Below are 26,450 nucleotides of genomic sequence, written 5' to 3' on the forward strand. Positions count from 1 at the left end.
GATAATATTAATTAAACAATCAAATTAATCCATCAAAGCAAATCCAGACTGTTGACAAGTCATCTTTCCTGTCAACAATGCAAGCAAAATCATGAATTATTCATGATCCTGTAGTGAAGAAAACTAAGTACCTTAGAAACAATGATAGGGCATTGTCTATATTTTTAAATCTTGTAGGTAACTAACACTGTTGAAGTAGGTAGGTTCGATTCAGCTTATCATTCATGAAGTTAACATTGAGAGAAAGAAGAACATTTCTTTTGATAAAATTTTAAAATTTCAGATTGTAGATCTCAAGTTCCAGTTGAGTTTGTGCTTTAGGGTTTCGTATATATGTATGTATGTATATGTACTAGTAAAAATTCACCTGCATATGTACGAGATTTATGTTGCTATTGACCCTAATAATGTAAAACTTTATGATAATTCTTGTATTATTCTCTTTAGATCTTCAATTCTCCCTCACAATTCCACGTTCGAAATTTCGGCTTGCTTCTTCAACTATCTCCAGTTCTTGCAACAACTTGTTTAGCTTTGCCATGTTATCTTCATGTACGCGTACAGGGGCTTTCTCATAACCAGAAGCATTCATTTGTTGTGCCTGAATGTACAAATTTGACATATCAGAGGTCAAAAATATGAAATTTGGCAAGAAATATATATGAAAGAACTTACAGATTCAGTTCATCATTTTTTTCATCTCAATTATTCCATTACGTATGAGTGAAATGTTTAATATATTGAATACCAAATATGTGTGCTCTGTGTGTTGTGTAGTGTCATTGCAACACTACAGAAGAGCAATAACAAGACATTTAGCAAAACAGTTCAAAATGAAGACAAACCACAAAATTGTGATCAAGGCAATTATTTCCAAGATGAGTTCAACATGTACGATAATTATATGTTGGGATCAGCAATGTAACAAAGACTACCTTAGGATCTACAATTCAACATATGGCGAAGTTCTGCAACAGATATATCTATATGCCATGTAATAACTTAGTTTCATCAAATCTTTTTTTTTTGGGTGAAACAAGTTTCATTCCAAGGGACAGGAAGAAAACATGGAGTCAGACTTACACAAATCCAACAACCAAGAGGTGGAAAGTGGCCAGTTAGTCCTTCCTGCCAAGGTAACTGCCTTCCCAGTTAGAGAATGAGCAACAGAGTTACATTCCCTAGGGATAAAAGAGAAATTACCAGACAAAAAATACAAGGAAAGGTGATTAACATCATCCACAATATTCCTCAAATCAAAAGGGGATGAGACTTCAGACTTTAGAATCTTGATCAACTCTTGGCAATCACTTTCTACTAATATGTAATCTATCCCCTCCGCAGCTGCAAGTAGAAGGCCTTCTCGAATACCAAGAGCCTCTCCAACCATTGGTGAAGTGAAAGAAGGAATTGAGACAGCAGCAAGTAAACCTCCTGAGTGATCCCTCAAAATGATGCCCAAGCCTCCCTTGTTGTCCTTCAAAGCTGCATCTGAATTCACTTTAACAACTCCTCTAGGAGGAGGTTCCCATGAAAGTTGTGGAGCATTAACTTCAAGACATGCATTAACTCCTCAAGCATCTCGAGATCAATTGTTATAACCAAGGACCAGATACATTGAAGAATACTTGGCATCTGAACCTAAAAATATAAATGGAGATTGAAATTTTAATGCACGAGATGGGATTCTCATCCACCTTGGGATAAAGTTGGCTGGGCAGTGAAATTATCATCTAAAAGTTTCCTAATTCACATAAAACTGACAAGAGTGGATCATATGAAAAAGTTTGTGACTCCTCTGTGACGGTTTGTTTTTGGTCTTTAAAGTCCAGATTACTGATTTGTGGGTGTTTCATGTCCAAGTGCTGTTTCCCTGTTGGTTATAGTGGAGCAGGAGTTCTAGTGTTGGGTGCTTAAAGTCCCCACTGTAATTATTGGTTATGGAATCAGCCTTCGGAACCAGATGTGCCCAACAGGACTGCTGCCTTCAGAAGACCACAATCAGGTAAGGAGATCCAGCACTCAATCCCCCATTTTTTCCCTCTAATTTTTTGTTTTCTTAGTCCAGGAAATTCCACTGAGCCGACCTAACATTAAAATTAAAACCTAAATTCCCATAATTTTAACCATCAGTTTATGTTCAAAATTCGTTAAAAAAAACCTCTTCTTTGTTTCTTTTCCGTTAAATTTGATCCTGGTAGCAACCCATTCCCTCCAGCAAAACCCAAGTTACAGGCTTCCTTAAATGTAAAGACAACAACTCCATAATCAAGAAAGTGGATCAAAATCCATCCACACATTGGATCTTCCAAACGTCAGAACATCCCCATATACCCTACTCTAGTTGATATACAAGTTTCATCCAAATTCAGTCAGTCGATTCTTGGAAATCTACCAGCTAGTTTTTCTGTCCCTACACCCTAAAACTCTACATGTTTCTAGCATGGTTTGAGGTATCATGAGATCTCAGTTGAAAATTGAAGTCTCGAGACAAGCTAGGCTGCGAAATCTGAAGAATTTAAAATCTCGGCCAAGATCTCGGTTCGAATTCCTCAATAAATGCACTCTCTCATCGAGTCTCGATTCAACTCCTCTCGGTTTGTCTCAACCCCAACTCTTCCCCTGCTTGCTGCTACTTGCTTTTTGGCCAAATTTTTTGTCAGAAAACTGCCAGATCTTCACCTATATTGCATCAACATCCTAGTTGGATCATCTACAAAAATTAGTCAACAATATTCAAAAGATTTTCAAGCCATTCTTCAAGGAAAATGAGTTTTCTTTCCCAATTTCATTTGTTTTCAGATAATATGTTAGACTCGATGTTTGAGTGTGGATTAACTGTATGCTGAATGTGTTTGCTTGATCTACAATTTCATGGAAAAATATTATTTTTCTAGTATTAATTTGATTTTTGAATTTTATAAATTAAAGAAATATATTTTGTGAGAAATTAAAATTAAAAGAAAATGAAAAATATTTATATTTTGAAAATGATTGTACTACCATTGGAAGAGGCTACAACCTCATGTAGTCAGCATTTTTTTTTTCATGATTGTTGCTATTTATTTATTTATTTCAGAATTAATAAATTCAATTAAAATATTAAAAAAACTATTTTCATTTATGGAAAATTATCTGTTTTTTAAATGACTCTTGGATACCATGCTGCCACTCCTCATGTGGGGGATGCTATTCTTGACAACTTGGAGTTAGCTAAATGACGTAGAGGATCTGGGGCCAAGGTGCGAAACTTCTCCGAAACTAGGGGTTCCGATGCCCAGCAAAACTACCAAAACCCTGAAATTTCAACAATATTTCACGGAAATTTTGCCAAAATGTTGGAATCTTTTATTCAGATTCAACCTTTATTTAGCAAGGGTAAAGACTACTGCGAAATTTTAGTGAGATTTCGAAAAATTTTGGAGAAACTTTCAACATTTCGATTTCGCTTGTGGTTTTGTTTCGCCATATGTCAAGAGACAGAAATTTCCGCAAGTTTTGCTGAAATTTCATACTATGCCTACAGCAAACCCTATACCCTCTAAACTCCTAACTTCCCATCCCCAATTCACCCCTCCCCTTCCCAATAGCATCACACTTACCCCTACCCACTAGCCCTACTTTTAGTTTCATCAAAAGAGCTTCATCCATTAGGTTTTAAAATTTTATGCATTTCATCTTTAAACTCTAGAGCCCTATAACTCCCAAATTTCTCAACCTAATTTCAAACCCTTTTAGGATTATCATCTCCCATCCCCATTCTACCTTCCGCTAACCCTAGTCAACTTCATTAAGAATCCTAACCCAAGTAGGATACTTCGGACCAATCACGAAGCCCCTAGGACCACCCTGAAATTATAAAAACAATAACCACAGCCCGTTCTCTAGCCTAAGTGAAACCCTAAACCCCAACTTCAATTTTCAGTTCTGAAATATCATAACAGCAGCAGCCGAACTCTAAACCTCTTTAACTCAACCCTAAAACCCATAATCCTAACCCTAAACCTAAATTCCAGATCTGAAACTCGAAATGCAGCATTGCTTTGAATCTAAACTCTAGGGTTTTCAAATCCTAAGCCTGGGCAAAATCTTCTAGGCGTAACACTAACTTGAAACTCTTCAAAAACCCTTCAAACAAGGCACTTATAGAAGACTGCTGGATCCGAAGAGAGAAGATACTGGAATGAGCCCAATTCTAAGGTACTATCCCAACAACTAAACCCTAGAATTTGGTTCACATCAAACCTGGGCCCTAAAACCCACCAAGATGGGCCCTCAAGTTCACTCAAGTTGAGCAAGAATTTTGTACCAGATCTCAGTTTTTTGGCTAGGTGAGATCTGGCTTGAGAGCAAGATCTCACATGTATGGTCTCAAGGAACCCATTTCCTAATACTAAATTGGCCCCAAATTCTGATACACCATCTCTTTAAAACACTCGATTCCTCCAAAATGGCATCACACCCTGGTTTTGTTCCAAAAGAAGCACGTCGAACCACTATGGTAATGCATTGACTACCAAGTGTTTAACAAGGTTACAATCAAGAATAAGTACCCCATTCCTTTGATAGACAATTGCTTGAAATGACTTGGAAGAGCTAGGTACATCTAAAAGCTGGACTTATGGTCAATCTAATTCCATGTGCACATCCCAAAAGAAGATGATCCTAAGACAACATGAGTTACACAACATGATTCCTATGAGTTCCAAGTAATGCCATTTGGCCTAACCAATGTATATGTCACATTTTACATTCTTATAAACAAGATCTTCCATCCCTACCTTGATAAGTTTGTGGTGTACTTGATGTAACCAGGGTCAGCAAGCATAGAAAACTTCAACTTTTGAACCCAAAACAGCCCCCAGAACATGCAGCATTAAGGGCTGGCAGAATCTGACTAGGGATATTTTGGTCAATTTAGCCCCTCTTTTGGAGCCCCAATAGGGCTAGAATGCTGTTAGGAGTCTACATCTATTTTTATTTTTAAATTTGGTTGTGTTTTGGTCTAGTTACTGAAGAGTACTTGTCCAAATTTTCAAGTAGGATTCTTCTAAAAGTTGGTTGCATATTTTGCAAGTCATCTTTGTTTAAGAGTTCTCTAGAAGACTCCTTTTCTAGTTGTGTTGAGAGCCTTTTTTTAGGTAGTTGAGTTGTAATTGGTTCCCTAAATTGAGTCAAGTAGGTTTTGTGAAATCCCCTATGATCCTAACCCTGTAGGTCGAAGAACCTACAATGCGAGTAAAAGACAGCTGTGGGCCAGAGACCGTTGGATTAGAATTTGAACTGATGGAAGTGGATGGTGAGGATGATGAATCTGGAATTTTACTAAGTTTTGGAAGAAGAACTGACTCGAACGCTAATGGACAGGGAAAATGGATTAAGAGTTCATTGTTGGCACTTTTAGAAGGTTCCAAAGATCAGGTAAGAACCCCCTAACATGTGGGTTTAGTGTTGATGAAGAGCCTCGGGTAAATTGCCCTTGAAGCTCACTCTTGGAGGCTGGAGTAACTTCCAAGGGAAGGGTCTATTGGGTATGAGTCTCTCAAGCGACCCTACTCGGGCAACCAATCTAGGTGCCCGCTAGTAAAAAAAGGGTACTTTGGGATTCAGTGTTTCTGACCTCTATTTAATGAGATTTTCGACCTAATACACATTATTATGCTGCTCAGCCGTCAGAGAATGTCAGATAACGTCAAGAAGGAGAACATTGTAGAGATCGTCTAGAGAGTTATCCATATACCAACCGCAAATTCTAAGGTTAGTTAACTCCTTCATTAGTATAGCTCATCTTTGTTTGATTCTTTGCCGAAAGTAGAACCTTGTGGAAAGATCCATAATTACTCTTTTTTTTTTTTCTTTTTTTCTTTTTTTTGGCTCTGAAGTGATTCTACAATCACTCTAATTAACCAATTTCTTCACAGATAGGTTTTGGAGAGACCTAAATTGTGGTTCGATAGAATATTGTTTAGATTTGAGTTTTTGAATGTTTGTTGTGATTAGATCTTGTCCTTAGAAAGTTTTTAGAAAATCCTTTTCATTCTAGAAGTTGTTGGGAATAGAAAATTCAAACCTATCTCAGTACTTTATCGGTTGTTGTTCGCAATCATACATGGGTCTCCCAAGCGACCCACCCTTGCACTGCCTAAGTGACCCTACCCTAGGGTCAATTGGCAAGGGTCACTCGAGCAACCCCCTTTCGAGCAACCCATCCCCCTGTTATTCTGGTTTTCGATTCTACTTTCGATGTTTGACTTCTAGGGTTATTTTAACATTGAACTAGTGTGTAAACAAGACTATTGGGGACGTGTTAAGCCGTCTTTCATTTCACTTTGAAAAGGTTATAGACTACTTAAAAGGGGAGGACATTCATTTATATATGTTTATCTATAAATTCTAAAATGATGTCAGACTTGCATATTGATTTGTCTACTGCTGTTTTATAGCTTTTGCATTTGTTTAATATTCTGAAATTGCTAGAATCATGTTCGACTATTGCTTTTCTGATTTGTAAATTGGTGTGATTTAGTTGAAATAAAAATGAACTCGACCAAGGTTTGTGGTATAACCGTTGCCCTAGGAAACCTAGTATGGATATATAGCTTAGGATGCACTTCTAGGATGTCTCTAGGATGCATGTCTAGATGAACATGGTTAGGTAACCCCATCATGTCATTACCCTATCAGCGAGGGTACGAATGCAGAGTGATTCGTGGCAGCAGTGTGGGGGTGGTGGGCCCTCAAGACCCGTAACCAACCCGTGAGAGGACATGAGAGCTTTCGCCCCTATCATATGTGGATGACCAATAGGGTTAAGAGGAATAGTCCAAGTCGGTTGGGGCTATAGGATAAGTTGACATTAGATAAGGAAGGATACTGAATCGAGTGTATGGTGCCAAGGGTGAGGTATCTGAACCTAGACTGACATGATTAACTAGATGATTTGCATTGGGCTATGTATTACCCTGACACAAGCTAGTACTTCGGGACGCCCAATTTGGTCGGAGCCGTTGGGGTCTATGTGAGACTACCCAGAGGAGGTTGGTGTTGTATCTTAATGTGTGTCTACCTAGATAGAGACTTGGTTCTTATAGGAGCATTACCTCATTATATTGCATATCATATCATATTATCCTAAGTTTTCACATGTTTGAATGGTGAATATATATACTTGAATTACTCGCTGAGTTCTTTTGAACTCATCCCTCATGATATGTTGTTTTAAATTTCATTATAGATCAAGATGCCTCGACACTTCAAGATTACAAGACGCCAACAACCTATGTGTACGTCATACCAGATTACTGAAGTGACGACGTGCACGGTAACACGTGTGCATGTCTTGATTGTTCATAAAAATTAGTCCTATGCTTAGGAAGACGGAGACTATCTGAGAAACTGAGTCCTTTGAGTTTCATATATGCCATTTAATTAAAGACACATACTTGATGTAGACCTTAGGAGTTTGATTTTCTTTTAGTTTTACTTTCCATTTTTGGACCGATGTTATATCAGTTTTGACTTCGTTTCCGCGTTATTTTGAGATCCATTTGATCCTTGATCATTCTTGATTCTTAATAGAGTTTGAACACTTGATTCTTTTATTGATTTTTGCTCATTATTATGTTATTATGTGGTGTGGTGTGTGAAAATAATAAAACATAAATCTAATCTTGTGACTGTGGATCACTCCCTTAGGTATTCGGGTAGCTTTAATACCGATTGGGTGGATGTGACAGGTTTCCTAAGTTGAGTCAAGTTGGTTTCTTATAGAGAGCCCTATGTATAGTCCTTTAATGTAATAAGATTAAATTATGGTCGTATATTCCTTCAATGTAATAAGATTAAAATATGGTTCAAGATCTTGTGAGATCTTGCTCAGATCTCACTTTTGTGAGGTCCCTAGACGAGATCTTAGGCGAGTCTCACTAAATGCAAAATCTCAATCGAGATCTCGGTCCACCAATTCTTTTAAAACCCATGTGTCGTGCGAGACAAGTTGAGACAGTTTTTCAAGTTCATTTTTTGCCAGATTGTCGCCTCCTCTCATCAACAGTTTCCCTCAGCAAGAATAGTTATTTATGGGCCCAAGCCCAAAGGGCAAAGGGAATCCTAAGGCCCAAAGTGATATAAGGTCTTTATAGGAAAATTTGGGAGCAGTCAAGTACTTCTATATAAGACTTCATCTGAAGTACAGAAACAGATCTCTGAATGTCCTCTCTTAGGCCTTGCTTAAACTCTTAAGCTTTCATCTCTTTTATACTCACCATGTATCGTGCATACCTCAAGAAGTTTCTCTTATGCTCAACTGCAAACATAGATCCTTGCTTTAAATTCATATACTCCATAGTCTTTTGTCTCTTTACACATGGGGGAAGTATTTTCGATCGAACTCCTCCTCAAACATCTTCCATGTAACCTCTTTGTTTCCTACCCACAAAATTTGAGCAGGATCCCATGTGTGTCGAGCGGAAGGTTGTCAGCAACAGAATGTGGAACATGAGCCTTACAAAACATTTTTGTTATGAACGTGTTATGGTTCTATTATTCTATTTCCAAAGTCAAGAATGTGATGTTGTACAAAATTCATATGGATGGAGTTCTGTTGGTATTTAGGTTATTTGATGTATCTTCTCACTTGCTTTTCATTTATATGTCAAAATGCTTCTATATTCATGTTTTATAAACTTGTATGTTCACTCCTACAACTTTTGGGTTTCAAACCTAGGGTCAAGTTAGAATTCATACAAAGGGTTGTATTATTAAGAATATAAGGCAACCAATTTGAGCCCACCTGACCCTTAAATTCCCCCGAGATGGGCCCTCCGAGTTCATTTGAGTTGGCCATAGAAAAAAATACTAGATCTCAAGTGAGATCTTGCTTTTTCTCAAGGGGAAGGTTGCCCTCGAGAGTGAGAACTTGAACCTACTATAAAAAAAGTCCCTCACACCTTGCAAACAATGCAAACTAGATTAATAAAATTTGAAGAGTGATTCTAAGGATATTTGGAGTTGTGGGTTCCAAGGAGGAACTCAACAATTTGGGTGATTGAAGCTTATGGAACTTCCTTCTTCTTCGAGTCTCGTGACCTCTCCTACAATAGCACCTCTAGACTGAACCAATCCACTCCTCAGCAAGTACAATGTTGAACACTTTACGCCTTGTTTTGACTGTATGAAGATAACCGAGTGAATGGGATGTGCGTATATGCTTCAAAAAAGGCTTACACACAAGTAAACCAATTCCTAGGGGTCAGGTCTTCCTCAAATGCCATAGCGTCCCTTGTTGACACCCCTATGGGCTTAGGGTCTTTAGTGCAACCAATACTTTTCTTAAGAGTTGTACCAAGCTAAAGACAACCAAGGACTCAGACCTAGAGGTATAAAGGAGGTCCGAAAGACAGAGGTGAACTGAGACTAGCTTCCACGACACCGGCAGAAGGTTCACCCATCAATCGCACAATGTCTTCGAAAGGATAAGCCGACCACTGCTCGCTAAACACTTATAAAGTCCATGGGACTGCAATCAACAAATAAGGGGAAATCTAGTTGACTAGGCTGGTTCCTTGTCCCCGATACAACAACAACAACAACAACAATAAGCCTTGTCCCAACTAAATGGGGTCGGCTACATGGATTCTTGCCCTCCAATCAGTTCTGTTCGAGGCCATGCTAGATACAAGGCCTAAGCTATACATATCCTTTCTCACCACTTCTCCTAAGGTTATCTTAGGTCTACCCCTAGCTCTTCTAGTTCCTTCAATATGGATTATATCACTTCTCCGTACAGGAGCATTTATAGGTCTCCGTTGAACGTGGCCGTGCCACCTCAAACGACTTTCTCTAAGCTTATCACTTATGGGAGCAACTCCCAGCCCAACTCTAATATGATCGTTTCTTATCTTATCCATCCTAGTTTTGCCACTCATCCATCTTAGCATCCTCATTTCTGCTACACTGAATTTATCTATATGATTCTTTTTAACAGCCCAACACTCTGCACCGTACATCATAGCTGGTCGAACAACGGTCCTATAAAATTTTCCTTTAAGCTTTAATGGAATACGCCGATCACATAAGACCCCGGACGCACCTCTCCACTTCATCCACCCTATTTTAATTCTTTGGGAAACCTCATCTTCCAAATCACCTCTTTTACTTATGATTGAACCTAGGTACCTAAAACAACCACTCTGAGAAATCTCTTTATCGTCAAGTATCACCACCTCATCATCTGGCCGATCATGACTAAAGTTACAAACTAAATATTCTATCTTCGATCTACTAAGTTTAAAGCCTTTTGATTCCAAAGCTAATCTCCATGATTCTAATTTGGTATTAATCCCCACTTGGGTCTCATCAATCAACACAATATCATCCGCAAAAAGCATACACCAGGGACCTCATCTTGAATGTCTTTGGTTAATTCATCCATTACCAGTGCAAATAGATATGGGCTTAAAGTTGACCCTTGATGTAGCCCAACTGTTATCGGGAATTCATTACTTTGTCCCCCCACTGTTCTAACACTAGTCACCGAACCATCATACATATCCTTAACTATATCTATATATTTACTTGCAACACTTCTTTTCTCTAGTACTTGCCAAATTAACGCTCTAGGGACTCTATCATAAGCTTTTTCTAGGTCAATAAATACCATATGAAGATCTTTCCTACATTCTCTATACCTTTCCATAAGTCTCCTAATTAAGTAAATAGCCTCCGTTGTAGATCTTCCCGGCATAAACCCAAATTGGTTCTCCGTAATTGTAGTTAAGTGTCTCAAACGGGTTTCAATTATTCTCTCCCATAATTTCATCGTATGGCTCATCAATTTAATGCCCCTATAGTTATTACAACTTTGAATATCTCCTTTATTTTTGTAAATTGGAACCACAACACTTCTCCTCTAATCATCTGGCATTTTCCCTGTGCTCATAATCTTATTAAACAACTTAGTCAACCAAACTAGTCCATGGGTTCCTAAGCTCTTCCATACTTCAATTGGGATTTCATCAGGACCTTGTGTCTTGCCGAGTTTCATCCTCCTTAAAGCTTCTTTTACTTCGGACATCGAAATTCTACGTATATAAGTTCGGACCTTGGTGCCTTGGTGAAAAGTGTAATCGTCCGAAACATAAGTGCTTGAAGAATGCTCATTTAGTAAACTAGAGAAATAGGTTTCCCATCTTTTCTTAATATCCTCCTCACAAACTAATACTTTACCATCTCCATTTTTAATACATCTAACATGGTCAAGATCTCTACTCTTCCTATCCCTCATCTTAGCTATCTTATAAATAGATTTTTCCCCTTCCTTTGTGCCCAATTTATTATACAACTCTTCATATTTCCTTTCCCTTGCTTTTCCTGCAATTTTCTTAGCTTCATTTCTATCCAACCTATACCTATGAAGATCCTCAACATCTTTAGTTCTTTGCCATGCCTTAAAACTAGCTTTTTTTTTCCTAATGGCAACTTGAACCTCACTATCCCACCACCACGTCTCTCTATAAGAATGAGTCTTTCCTTTTGATTCACCTAGAACATCTTTAGCCACCTTCTTAATACACATAGCCATCTCATTCCACATTGCATTGGTATCCCCTTTAAAATCCCATTTTCCTTGTTTGACTACTTCATTAATGAAGGATTTAGAGTACTCTCCTTTCAAATTCCACCATCTTATTCTGGGATAGTTTACCTTAGACCTTTTATGTGTTATTGGGACTAAGCACATATCCAAAACCACAAGTCTATGTTGTATAGTTAAGCTTTCCCCCGGTATCACCTTGCAATCCTTGCACAACAATCTATCGGTCCTTCTAGTTAGGAAGAAATCTATTTGGCTTCTATGCTGTCCACTTTTGAAAGTAATTAAATGTTCATCTCTCTTTTTGAAGTAAGTATTTAATATAGATAGATCAAAAGCAGTAGCAAAATCCAAAATTGAAATCCCCTCCTCATTCCTTTCTCCAAAACCATATCCTCCATGAACACTCTCATATCCTCTTTGATCTTTTCCAATATGTCCATTTAAATCACCTCCTATGATAATCTTTTCTCCTTGACGAATTCCTTGCATTAATCCATCCATACTTTCCCAAAATTCTAGCTTTAGACTTTCATCTAATCCTACTTGAGGTGCATATGCACAAATTATATTTATGCATTCTTCTTCCATTACCAGCTTGATAGCAATAATCCTATCACCCACTCTTTTAACATCCACCACATCATTTTTTAAATCTTTATCCACTATTATACCCACTCCATTTTTATTTGTTTTATCGCCAGTATACCAAAGTTTAAAGTCATCCAACTCTTTGGCTTTTTACCCCTCCATCTAGTCTCTTGGATGCAAGCTACATTAATCCTTCTTCTCCTCATAACATCAATCAATTCTAAGTTCTTACCAGTTAAAGATCTTATGTTCCAAGATGCCAATCTAATCCTATGCTTATGGACTAGTTTCTTTACCCGCACTTGTCCACGGCGCGGGAACCCTTGCCTACTTATCACCGCATCCGGGCGCCAATGCGACGCGTCGCTTACAGGGGACGCCCTAGCTAACCCTTGGCCACTTATCACTACACCCGGGCCATAGTGTAGCGCGTCGCTTCTTTTGTCCCCGATATATAACTAATATTTTTTTTTGTTTACCACATTCATTCATCAAAGCACCTGGCTCTCTCTGGTGAGCCTTGACCTTTAAAATAGATGAGAGGTAGTTGCAGCAGGAGAAGCGAAGAAGCACCCCTAATCCACTAAGGAGCCCCCACCTCTTTCCCAAAGTCATTTCCCCCTAGCTACCCTAATTGCAGGCCTCCGCCTTTCATCTTCCTTAACGCAGCAGCAGCCCCCCCCCCCCCCCCCCCCAAAAAAAAAAAAAAAAAAACTCAAAACTCTAGATAAATCCACCCCTTTCCCCTACTAACCATCCCCTAGACTCGCACCTCTCTCATCTCTCATCTCTCTTCTCCTACTAATACCTAACACAACTCCATCCCCAGTAGTTGCAGAATTTTTCTGCATTTCATCTTCTTCCTCTAGAAACCCTAAACCCAACTTCACTAAAACCCCTGTATCTCTAACCCTTAACCCAATTCTAAACCCTTTTAGGACTAGCACCCCATTCACCCTCTACCGTCAAACCCCACCCCTACCCTAACCTAGTTCAAAACCCCAAAAAATTATAAACCCTAGCTTGTAAAAGTTCCACAGTTACAGTCCCATTGAAAACAGAATATTTCCTCTTAATTTCAGACTTAATTCTAATCAGACCTTGCCGCCGTAGGGTTTCCTTATGAGTTTTAAGTACAATATAGCTGCTGTCCTTGAATTCTGGACTTGAACAGCAACATGTCAAGCCCTAAACTGCTGTCATCCATTGAGATTTGACCCCAAACAGCAAGGAATTGAACCCTAGACAGCCTGCTGTTTTCTTAGAAAAGATCTTCCTATTGGCCCTGTAAACCAGGGCTGCATCAGTACCTGAATGATAATCTCATCTGCAGCAACAATTTGGTGAGCATGCACCACACCTACGAACCGTCCTTAAGGAAGTAGGGACCATCAGCTATATCAACAGACCTTCCAGACCCCTGTTCAAGATCATGTTTTCAGCCCTAAATGCCCTAACCAAAATTTCAAGAATTCCCTGTTTCTACCCAATTTCAGTTGGTTCTGATGATTAGAGATCCAGCCACTGGCACTCAATCCTATTTTACTATTTAGGTTGCATCAATAAGAAAATACGGTGAAAGTAGAATTTAGTGCGTGGAAACCAAACCAGCAAGCAGGAGGCAACCAATCCTGATTGCTAATGGATGCAATATGAAGTGGACACCAAATAGTGGGTCTGAGAGTGTCTAGCAATCCAGCAGTAATATGGACTCCAAGAATGGATCAACTGTAAGCTCCTTAAAACAGTTCAGCCCTCCAATCATCTGCTGAAATCTGATTTCAGGTTCCAAACTCCAGAGAATTTGAAGCTTACAGTTGCAAGAGAAAAACAAGGCAGGGAAGCAGGAGGCTACCAATCTTTAAATGGGCATGGTGATGAAAAAAACACGAATTGAGTGCCGCCCGATTGCCGCCCTCTGCTGGGCCGCAGAGAATGTGAACCCACTCAACAATGGACAATAAATATCAACAAAAAAAGAAAAAAGAAAAAAAAGAATGTACAAATTAAGAGTCTTAATTAAAATTTTAAAAAAATTGAAATAGAGGGTAATTTAGGTATTTAAAAATATAACGGGGGAGAAAGAGATAAAGATTTCATCTTTGGAACTAAATGTGAAAATATGAATAGAGAAGCTCGAGTGAATATTGGGTAGGGTTATTTTTTATTTGAGCAAATTGCACTAGCACCCCAAAATGGAGGCCTTAAAGCATTGACACCCCACTTTATATTTAAAAAGCATATAAACTCCAAAATTAGATTTTCATTGGATATATTTGTTCAATTTTTCACTGAAAACTTTTCCGACATTGTTTATTATTGGGATATTTTTTAAAATAAACAGTAATTTAACTGTTTTTAGTGATAAATTTGATAAATATATCTAATAAAAATCCAATTTTAAGGTCTCTGTGTTTTTTAAATATAAAGTGGGGTGTCAATACTTTAAGACCTCCATTTTGGGGTGCTAGTGCAATTTGCTCTTTTTATTTTGATTATCATCCACCAATCATTCAAGGGAAGGAAAAAAGTTTGGTAGGAAAGAGGTTTAAATCCATCACATCCTTGGATTTAATGCCTTTATCTAGGAGGCCGCTACAGCTGTGCTAAAAGCACATTTAGCACATCCACATATTTGGTTTGGTTGTAGTGAAAGATAATTTTCGTTATATTCTGTAATCAGACATATGTTACACGTACAACTCAGACACTTTTTGTGTGTGTGTGTGTATGTCTAAGGTTCATCCAAGCCAGCTTGCGCGCACCACTATTACATCCTCAGAGGGAGCTTTGATGGCTCATACGCAATTTCACAACGCAATTTCACAAAGTTATAATTTATAGTGGCTAATTCAAATCCGCTACGTGGTTAAAGTGCATATTTTAGCGGCTAATCCAAATCCGCCATGTGGTTAAAAGTGCGTGACCTTGTTAAGAAACCAAATTTCACAAGAAAGATGTATTGTTTAGTTTTCAAATGAAAACCCTTTCGTTATTTAATCATTGGACCATTATCTCATCTATTTTTGTCAACGAAATGACTATTATTTTATTGTAAAACTGGTATATGTGTTCCAACATCATATCAAATGATTAAAATCTATTTATAAGTCAAATCAACCATTTTAAATGATGTGATGATGTGACTGGTAATGTGATGTTGGGATACATCATAAAATAGATGCGAAATGAACTAGATAAACTTTTTTAAATCATTTGACTGTGACACTCAACGGTCAACGAAACGAATACAGCACAAATATCTTAAGGGTTTTCGCTGCCGAGGAGGCTTCAGTGCTGAACTCCTTAAGGTAAGTTCCAACTTCCAACTCTTCTCCTGAAGTATTATGAAATTGGTGGTTGTTATTCTCATTTTTCAGATTCTATCTTCGGAAAAAAAATTTCATTTGCTTCAATCTTAAATTTTATATAATTTCTAATCTCTGATCCTCTTCTTACCGTAATCGGTTTAAGCTTGAATTCAGTTTGTCACAGGAAATTCCAGTATCTATATACTTGACGTTGGATAATATTAGTGTCATTCTTTTTAATTTTTAACAGCTAGAAGAAATCAGTCTGATTGTTTTTTGGTTGTTTCATTCAACCATTCCACTTCTGATTTCCACCTGCAATTTCTTATATTTTCAAGTTTGTATCAGAATATTAGTTACAATTCCTTATTTCGTCTTTCGTTTTACCTGCTGAGGTCGGATGGAACAATTCATGCGTTGAAATGGTAAATGAGATCTCGAAAATGGAACAGATTGCAGGTATCTTTTCTCTTATTATTGCCTCTAGCTGCAAGCCATTCAGAAATGTCTTTCCATACTTGGTACTTGGTCTTGCAATGCTGCAAGAATTTAAAGTTTTATGATAAGATTTCCTCACCCTGCTATTTAGTATCTGAAGATGGCACATTTCATAAGGAAAAATGGCTTTACAAATGCTTCTCTTTTGTTGGTTTGGAGTTACTGGTGCTCTTTGCAAGTCATTATCCGGTGTAGTTTCTCTGCTTATATATGTTGTACCTATAAAATGAATATCCTGAAGATCCTCTGGCTTCTTCTTCTAAGTTGCAATCCTTAAATGGTAGTTCTGTAGTTTAGTTGTCCTTCCATAGTTTGACCTTATCAAATTGGATATCCTCGTGGAAACTTAATGCTCTTTCACATCGACATGGCTGGCTTCTCTGTTTTATGGCACACCACCTCAATGATGCATAGACTTGCTCGAACTCCACAACCACCGCTTGCTTGATTGTTTGTTTCATCTTTCTCAATTTAATTAATGGAGATTCAATTATCTATTTTATAAGTCATTCTTCTTTTTCTTCTTAGTTCTTGCTAGTCACTTAAGAGGGAAATTTTCTCAGAAAATTCAATTGTAGGAAGCACATGTAAAGCCCTAAAGCCTTTGGATTTAAAGCAACTGAGTTCCTTATTATTATTCTTTCTATGTCTCTAGAGTTGTATTGTTATTTCTATTATAATACTATCTTATTGTTATGTTTGGTTTTCACAGAATACTGTAGTTGGATCTCATTTAACACCGCTCTTGACTGGTCTCACAGATGTGTTCTCTAAAGAGCTATAGTGCTTGCTTAAGGGATGCAACCTTACAGCTTTCAAATTTTCCAGGCACCAATAACTGTATGAGGTCTTTCTCTTTCATTTACTGAAGACTTATTTGTTTTATTTATGTTTAGAAAATTATAACTTAAAGAATGTAGTTACTAATTTCTCTCCTGGCAGTTTAAGATTATAATCTGGTTAGTCCAATAAAAAAGATACAAAGTTTTCAAATTATTTTTTAAATTTTTTTATGGGCATTTAGTGCGTTAATTTTCTTTTTATATTCTAGAAACAGGAGGAATGTTAGATGGTATTCTCCAAAAGCAGCCATGCTCCATGATTTCCACCTCCCAATTTGCAGTCTTGAGGTCAAAAAATGGTATGTTATTTTGAATTTTACAGAGACATCTCCTAGTTTGTTTTACACTTGGTCACCAAGTCTCACCACTCACTTTCAGTATCGGGCTTTTAGTTCTCATTATTTTTTATGTTTCTTGATTTTATTTCCTTTTTCTACTGTTTAACTCTTCTCAGCCCACATCTCCTATAAATTGTACTGCTTTGAGCCTTTAATTGACCAATATTTTGCAGTATGCTTTATATCTCAATCTCAATTCATTAAAGAACATTCTGGTGCATGAGACTTCTGCTACTGTTGGGTTTGCCATACTCCTTCTTTGTAGGGGAGGCTGTTCCCAAATTTTAAAGGCGCAACCGACAGTTGTAATTGGCGAAACTTAACCATTAAGCACAATGGGCTTGCCCATTTTTTCATATCAATTCATTGAAAAAAGTTAATTACTTACATTCTCAACAGGTTTATGTTGATGGCTTCTTCCTCGTTTTGATTGTGTGAACTAAATCAGCTTGCGCTTCCAAACTTTGTTTTCTGTAGTTGGGAGTAAGGTATATTCGTCAGCGGGACAATTGTATATATATGTACTTTTTCCATGGTGCTTACTAAGATATGCCTTTTTCAATATGCTTCAATTATTTTGCTCTCATTTTTTCTTCTTCTCTTGGACTCTAATTCATTAGAAAACATTTGATCTAGTGGACTGTTTTAAGTATTGAGGAGTATCCAACTATTTAACGGCTATAAGAGGTTGGGTCTTGTTGCAACTTTAAAGGTTGCTCCATTGTGACTAAGTGATCAGGGCCTCTTTATGAAAGTAAGGGTAAGGCTGCATGCATGCTATGTAATGACTTGTCCTTAGAACTGCAAAAGCAGGAGCCTCGTGCATTAGGTACATCCTTTTCAATCGAAGGCTGGGTTTGCGGCTGCAAATCCTGATATCGTTTGGACAATTTTTTTGATATCTTACTGATATCAATTAGTATTGGCTAATTTCTTCTAGTCTGGTGTTGATATAACTAACCAGTTAAGACCTAAGCTAACTCAACTCGATAAATCAACAGAAATTCAACCCTATTAGATGAGGCTCAAATTCTATGAGTCAATCACAGATACAGAGTACAGGGGCCGTCAAAAGGTGGGATTGGATTCACAGGTTGATTTGATATAATTAGAAGATTTTAGAAAACCAGAACTCAATGGAACTCAAATTAAATATGATAAAACCAATAGAACAAATTGAAACTTGGATCGGATCTCAGTTCAGCAGTCTAAGTTGTACCCCGCTCCCCGTCCCAAAAAAAAAAGAAAAAAATATGGATCAACAAATGGCTGGATTCAGAATAATCTAAAATTTTTCAAATCTGAAATGAAGAAGTTGCAGAAATATAAGATTTTAAACTGGAAGAAGAGTACCTCAGAATTACTTAAAACTTGGAGTGAGTTCTACTCCTAGGAAACCCTTGAAAACCCCAAAAGTTGGTCTTATTTTGATATACAGGACAGCCTGTGTTCCAAAGAGTTTAGACTGAAATATCAACCAATAACAGGGGTGCCACCAGTTAACAAAGAAGAGGTGAAGAGTTTTAAAAATAACAGGATAAGATTCCCATTGAGAGGATTCTAATGAGAGGGGTCAAATAAAAGCAAGAGGATGCTGATAGTGCATAAGAGAAAATTTGAATTGATTCCAAGGTGAGATTTGTAATTGATAGGAAGAAGAAATCAGTACCTGGAGTAAATAAAACAGAGTATGAGAACATTTATAGAGAACTCTGGTCTCTCCCCCAATCGGATCAGATTGCTTCCACCTGAATAGTTTCATGCCTTGATGATTCTCTCAAGTATTGCAGAGCAAAACTTCATTCTTCAATTCAACAAGTCGCTAGGACCTTGGCTCTTACAAAGTTGATATAGGAAAGAAGACATTGACATAGGGAAGAAGACAATCTACTTCTATTCTGTATAGACCAACTAAACCCTCTAATTATTTCTTTTAAAGTAGTTTAACTAGGAAATAAAAAAAAATTAATAATAATAATTTAAAAACTCAAGTAATTACAAACTAATAAGCCTTCAGACTGGGCTGGACTCCTATCTGGGCCTTCAAAGGGGTACCTAATGCCCGTTTTCTTGGTTGGAATAAGTCTTTGTCTTCTCACCTGCATCAATTGGTGACTACTAACATTTTTTGATCTGGCGAATTACTCAAAATCCTTGAAACCATGGGTATTGCTTGTTATTGCAGTTTGCCGTAGTGGGACTAGTGAAAGTGTTGAGTTAGAGATGATTTCGTTCTGATTGCTATGCAGGGCATGTAGTCTAAGAAAATGTAATATTATATTTGCTTTCAAAAGATGAAGTCCTTTGGTTTATTGTGATAAAATTGGCATGACTTTGGCTGGTGGATTCCAACACCCCTCTAGGAAGATCTCTAAGGCGCCTTGAAAAAATATCCATTAGTTGCTTCCTTCTTCCCTTCTTCAGTTTACCAGGTGTGATTTATGGAAGGGCTATAGGACCTGGTTTTGGGAGGACATTTGATGGGTGAGGGTCGTGAGACTACCCTCATGATAGGTTTCTTACATTTTGTTCTCCAATATGAAGCCTATTGAGGTGTGTTATTATTTGTCAGATACCCGAATAAGCTTGAACTTGGAGAGATTGCTTTTGGAATATTGAGTTGACAGTGTTCAGTCCCTTGTTGAGTGCCTTGAAGATGCTTCCCTTATTGAGAACCAGCGGGGGTTTAAGAATTTGGATTCTTTCTTTTGGGGGTTGCTTCACATCAATCTGAATGAGACTTACTTTTTCTTCTCTCCCCCCCCCCTCAAAAGCCCTCTGGAACATCAAACTTCTTTAATCTTAAAGATCCCAATCATGCTTTGGTCCATATTGTTGTATGGAGATTTCATGTAGCACCGAAGTTTAAAGCTTTGAAGAAGGAAATTGCTCTTACGTAGGTCTTACTGCCACCGATTGCTAAAGAGAAACCAAAGTCAATATCCCTCTCTCATGTTTGTCTCTCTATTGTACTCACTCCACATATATAGACAGGGCCATCATATTATACATGGATACTGGTAGTTGGACATTGAACTCAGCAAACTTCAATTACTGAGAGTTTGATACTTCTGTGAACTGTTTACTTGTTATGAGTGTTACTCATGATAACGTCGGAATATGGACAGGGCCATTATATTATACTTGGATACCAGTACTTGTATATTGAACTCAACAAACTTCAATTACTCAGACGTCTGTGAACTGTTTACTTGTTCCGATTGTTACTGATATGGAGAGATTATGATCAGACCGGGTTCATACCTGGTCCGACCCTCGACCCCGGTCGAGACGGAGAGATCCGACTCGCTCCCGAGCGAACCGGATCCGGAAGATGGCTTGCTGAAGAAGAAAGCTTATTCGGTTGCAAGCGTGCCCTAATCCTACTTATGGATTAGGGTAATCATCCTAATGATGGCAGACTCGAATTGACGGCTGCGGATAATCATTATCGAAGGGATAATCATCGCATAACCTAAAGGTTATCTCAGGAGTCCTCTACTAGCCCAAACTAGTAGAAGTCTATTGCTCAATGGATCTAACTGATAAGATCCAACGACTACCCGAGGAAGGCTCAAGTGCATCCAACGAAGGAGATTCGAAGGTACACTCTATATAAACCTCACTACCATACAAGGTGGGGGGATGGAAAAGAATACTATCTGAGACTCAGGTTCAGATACACACTGATAGACCTAAACTATCAGCGATCTGCTATCTAGATCACCTTTCCCAGTTCTTCATTCCTTAGCTCTGCGCTTCTAGCAGAGCCGTTTGTGATTAAGTTCATCAACTGACTTAGCCTTCGGAGGTGGACTCCCGACCCCAGCGGTCGGGCCACATCTGACGCTTTCGTTTTGCAGGACATCACGAGGAGATCTAAGGGCTAAGCAGATTTTGGACGCATCAGTTGGCGCCGTCTGTGGGAAACAACTTGAAAAGCCATGGTGAATAGATCAGCAGCGGCAGCAGCACGCCGCACAACGCAATTCCGGTGTTCGTATCCCCGGAGTGAATAATCCAGATATTCCCCAGAAAGCCAAAATCCTATCGAGGTAGATGGTGGCCAGGGGAGGACGTAATCCTCCTCCCCGATACAATCCAAGATCAATTGGATCAGGTAAAGATTCAACTCTTGGAGGTGAGCCAAGCACTCCGCATGCTCACCAGACGAGTGGTTTCACCACAAGAGCCTGATCAGCGCGATTCAGGGAGACGTGCATTGCCACGTGACCAGAGATTGGTTGAAGACCGGAATATCGATCAGAATTTCCGTGAAGGAGACCGAGGACTTAGGAGGATCGATGATCAACCAGGGCGAGACGATCGGTTCGACAAACCGCAAGAGAGTACAACTGATTCAAACACAAGGTTGGATACAGGGGTAAGAACTCACTCACCCACTGTCAGAAGAACCGTTCGTGATGATCGAGTAGTTCGCGACGAGAGGAATGCTCGGGAAGGACGGGCTGTTCGTGATGATCGAGTAGCACGGGATGATCGTGTTAATCGAGGTCGTGATCATATTGCTGAAGATCACCCGACCCAGATTGGTCAGGAATTGGCCAACATTAATGAGAAATTAGGGCAGTTGGCTAAGGGAAGAATAACTGAGGATATTTACTCAGTCATTAGGAAGACTCCCTTTGCCAAGCCAATTGCGGGATATCGGTTTCCCCATAACTTCCGTTTGCCTACCTTCTCAACATTCGATGGCTCCGGAGATCCAACAGCTCACATCGGTTATTACCAACGGACCATGGCGCTTTCGAGTAATTCCGATGAAATTTTATGCGGGGTCTTTGGTTCATCTCTAATCGGAGCAAGACACAAAGTGGTTTTCGAACCTCCCCTCTGGAAGGATCATAAACTTTGACGAATTGGCGCGCCAATTCATAGGGCGATTCCAGAGTGGAATACAGGTCAAGAAAACGGAAGAAACCTTGTTTACTATCAAACAAGGAAAGAGCGAATCAATCAGAGAGTTTCTGAAAAGATTCAACAAAGTGACGATGGAGATAGAAAATTTGGATGAACAAGTAGCCAGAACTGCTCTATTCACGGGACTCACTAATCGGAAACTCCTCGGAGTTATTACTACAGGATATGCCCGCAACTTATGCCGAATTGGTACGAGAGATGCCGAAAGCGGCTGAAGTCATGGAGATTCTAGATGCGCGCCGGGGGATAATAAAGTCTCCAATAAGGAACAAAAGGCTCCCGAGCGAAGGCAGAAGTCAAAGAAAAATGTTCGTGATCGGGTTGGAAAATCTCAAGCATTGGCGCCAAAGGTCCCCCGTAAAAGTGAATACACTCCATTGAATGCTCCTCGGGCTGATATTTTGAATATCCTCAAAAGAAAAAATATTTTAAAGTGGCCGCCTAAAATTCTTTTGAAACCCGGAGAGCAGCAGGATCGGGAAAAGTATTGCCGATTCCACAAGGACTATGGTCATTATACTAATGACCGTCGTCATCGAAGGCGGATATCGAGAGATTGATATCTCGGTGGACATCTGTCCGGTCCGTTAGCGAGAAGAAGGGGGAGGAGCCACGTGAGCCACATGCGGCTACTCCGAAAAGGGATCGTTCGGTTAGTTCGGAACGATCAAGGAGGCCCCGAAGTCTAAGAAAGGCAAGGAGGTGATTGAAGCTACTCGGTCACCGATCCTTACCATCTTCGGGGGACCAGAGCCCGAATCACTCCGGAGTCTGAAAACAAAATCCAAATTTGTTGGAACCGGAGAGACGCAGAAGCGGAAGAAGCCGAATGGTGAAGATTCTATCACCTTTAGCGAGGAAGACGAAAGAGATGTTTGTTTACCTCATGATGATGCTATAGTCATCAAGGTAGAGATTGCACGACGGGAAGTGCATAGAGTTTTGATTGATACAGGGTCTGCAGCTGACCTAATTTCCTACGAAGTGTATCAAAAATTGAAGGTGGATCGGACTTGATGAAACCTTCATCCACACATCTATATGGCTTTGCAGGGTCATCTGCAGTGGCGGAAGGATCGGTCCAGTTGGATTTATCCATTGGAAGTTTTCCTAAGGAAACAACTGTCCGAATCAATTTTTTGGTGGTTCGGGAACTGCCAGCTTATAATATGATCCTCGGGCGACCATCTTTATCCAAGATAGGTGCTATTGTTTCGACAAAGCACTCGAAGATAAAATTCCCGACTGATATGGGAATTGGTCAAGTCTCCTCCGACCAGAAGATCTCTCGGCAGTGTTATGTTGCCTATTTAAAAGACAAGGAGGGCCCGAGGAAGGTAACTGCCCTGCCTATAGAAGTTCGAGATGATCGGGAAGAGACAGAGATGCAAAGACCCGAACCAATGGAGAAGCTGGAGCAAATCCAGCTGTGTACCGAGGATGAGAAAAAGATTACTTATATCGGGTCCGAACAATGGAAGAGTTTAAAGATGAGTTGAAGTTATTTCTTCAACGGAATAAAGATGTATTCGCATGGTCTGCTGAGGACATGCCCGGAATCGATCGGGCCATTGCAGAGCACAAACTCCTGGATATACCCTAAGGCGAAACCAAGGATACGAAAAGAAGAAATTTCTCCATTGAAAAGTATGAAGCCGTTCGAAGCGAAGTTGAAAAACTTAAGAATTCTGGTTTCATAGAACCAATTGAGTGCCCAACTTGGTTGGCCAACGTGGTAATGGTAAAAAAGGCGAATGGGAAGGGGAGGATGTGTACAGACTACACAGATCTTAACAAAGCTTGCCCAAAAGATTGCTACCCGTTGCCTCGGATTGACCTCTTGATAGATGCGATCAAGAGGATATGAAACTTTAAGTTTCGTGGATGCCTACTCAGATATAATCGGATCCTTATGAATAAGGAGGATGAGAAGTATACGGCTTTCATGACCGATCATGAGAGCTATTATTACAAGGTCATGCCTTTTGGCCTCGAAGAATGCAGGAGTAACATATCGTAGGGCCGTCAACAAGATTTTCAAAGAGCTGATAGGAAAGAATGTTAAAGCTTATGTTGACGTACATGCTAGTGAAAAGCTTTACAAAAGCAAATCATATTGCAGATTTGACCGAGGTTTTCTCAAGATTCGGAAACATCAAATGAAGCTAAACCCAGAAAAATGTGCCTTTGGAGTCTCCTCGAGCAAATTTTTGGGCTTCATGGTATCACAGAGGGGAATTGAGGCTAATCCTGCCAAAATACAAGCTCTGATTAATATGGAGGCTCCCAAAACCGTTCGGGATGTACAGTGTTTAACAGGGAGAGTTGCTGCTTTAAATCGATTCATCTCCAAGTCTGGAGAAAAATGTTTGCCTTTCTTCAAGGCACTTAAAGACCCGAAGGGCGAAGGAAGCAAAGTGGATCGAAGAGTGCCAGAAAGCTTTCGAGGAATTAAAAGAAGCACTTGGACAACCACCGATCCCGTCTGCACCAGAGAAGGGGGAAATATTACAGCTATATCTAGCGACGTCCCTTTCGGCGGTCAGTGCAGTACTTGTTCGGGAAAAAGATAAAAAACAGTGGCCGATTTACTATGTAAGCCACGTGTTGCTAGATGCGGAGACAAGATATTCACAGATTGAGAAGCAGGCTCTGGCTCTCATGATGGCCGCCAGGAAGCTAAGGCCATATTTTCAGGCTTATCCAATTGAGGTATTTACAACTTTTCCTCTTAGTAAAGTTCTTAACAAACCCGATTTGTCCGGAAGGATGGTGTCCTGGTCGGTTGAACTTAGCGAGTTCCAAGTGAGCTTTAAGCCCAGAACTGCAATCAAGGCTCATGCATTAGCCGACTTTGTAGTAGAAACTACTACACCAGTGGAACCCACCATTGAGGATCCCATTATACCAACCACTTGGGAGATATATGTGGATGGTTTGAGTAATAAAGATGGAGCAGGAGCTGGAATTCTATTAAAAAGTCCAGCAGGATTTATTATTCGATATGCTTTGAGATTCGCATTTGACGCAAGTAATAACGAAGCAGAATATGAGGCTCTGATAGCAGGACTTCGGTTGTCAAAAGCATTATCTATTGCAGATGTTACTATTTATAGTGACTCTCAACTTATAGTCAACCAAGTCCAGGGGGAGTATGGTATTAAAGAACCACGCTTGCAGAAATATCAAGAGATAATGCAGGCATTTCAAAACCAATTTCGGAATTTGAAGATATCTCAGATTTCGAGGAATGAAAATTCAGTGGCAGATGAGCTATCTCGACTAGCCAATGCCAAGGAAAAGAATCTAGACCCTTCGGTCTACATTGAAGAGATAACTTTTCCAAGTTATCATGAGAAAGAAATTTCTTATATCGAAGCAGAACGTTGCTGGATGGATCCAATAATCGAGTATCTAAGGGATGACAAATTACCTGAGGATCCAGTAGAGGCAAGGTTGATCAAGATTCGATCAGCTAGATTTGTCATTCAGAATGGGAGACTATACAAAAGATCTTATGCTGGACCCCTTATGAGATGTATCGGCCCCGAAGGAGCAAAATCAGCTTTGGCTGAGGTTCATGAAGGAATTTGTGGAGCTCACATGGGTGGCCGAGCCCTGGCTCACAAATTTCTGAGACTTGGGTTATATTGGCCTAAGGTCCAAGAGGCTGCTATGGAATACGTTCGCCGATGTGGTAACTCACAAATTCATGCTACAAGATTTCGAAGCGCCCCGGCGGAAACTATGACTTCAATTCTAAACCCATTCCCTTTGCAATGTGGGGAATTGATATCATGGGCAAATTCACCAAGGCATCAAAGCGGACGTGAATATCTGATAGTAGCAATTGATTACTTCACAAAATGGGTAGAAGCGTGCACCGCGGCAATTACTGAGAAAAAGTGGAGAAATTTGTGCTTGAATCAATCATATATCGCTTTGGGATTCCAAAGATTATTGTCACTGACCATGGTACTCAGTTCGATTGTCCACAATTTGAGCAATTCTGTGGAACATATATGATCGAGCATCGTATGTCCTCAGTGGCATACCCCTAAAGCAATGGACAGGTAGAGGTTACTAACCGAACGCTACTGGAAGGAATAAAGAGAAGACTCCGAAGCTAACAAAGCTTCTGGGTCGAAGAACTTCATAATGTACTTGGGGCTTATAGAACTACGGTTCGAACACCCACAGGAGAAACTCCATTCAGGTTGGCATATGGATCCGAAGCATTGGCACCGTGGAGATAATGGCGGGGACATTACGGGATCGTGAATTCGAGGAAAAAGCAAATGAACAAGGACTGCTTGATAGTCTTGATTTGTTGGAC

The 26,450-nt window shown here is 39.4% G+C and overlaps 1 long non-coding RNA gene across 1 annotated transcript; it reads left to right on the forward strand.

The window, feature by feature from the left end:
• Window positions 1–14,683: 14,683 nt before the first annotated feature.
• LOC149023287 (uncharacterized) lies at window positions 14,684–21,109 on the forward strand. The gene is made up of 3 exons (XR_016171513.1): window positions 14,684–15,954; window positions 16,755–16,840; window positions 17,045–21,109. It is a non-coding gene; the product is annotated as an uncharacterized LOC149023287 (long non-coding RNA).
• The last annotated feature ends 5,341 nt before the right edge of the window (window positions 21,110–26,450 follow it).

The sequence above is a fragment of the Hakea prostrata genome, chromosome 2 (genome assembly GCF_041222555.1).
Source record: "Hakea prostrata isolate BN-2017 chromosome 2, UWA_Hpros_2, whole genome shotgun sequence".
Classification (NCBI taxonomy): Eukaryota; Viridiplantae; Streptophyta; class Magnoliopsida; order Proteales; family Proteaceae; genus Hakea; species Hakea prostrata.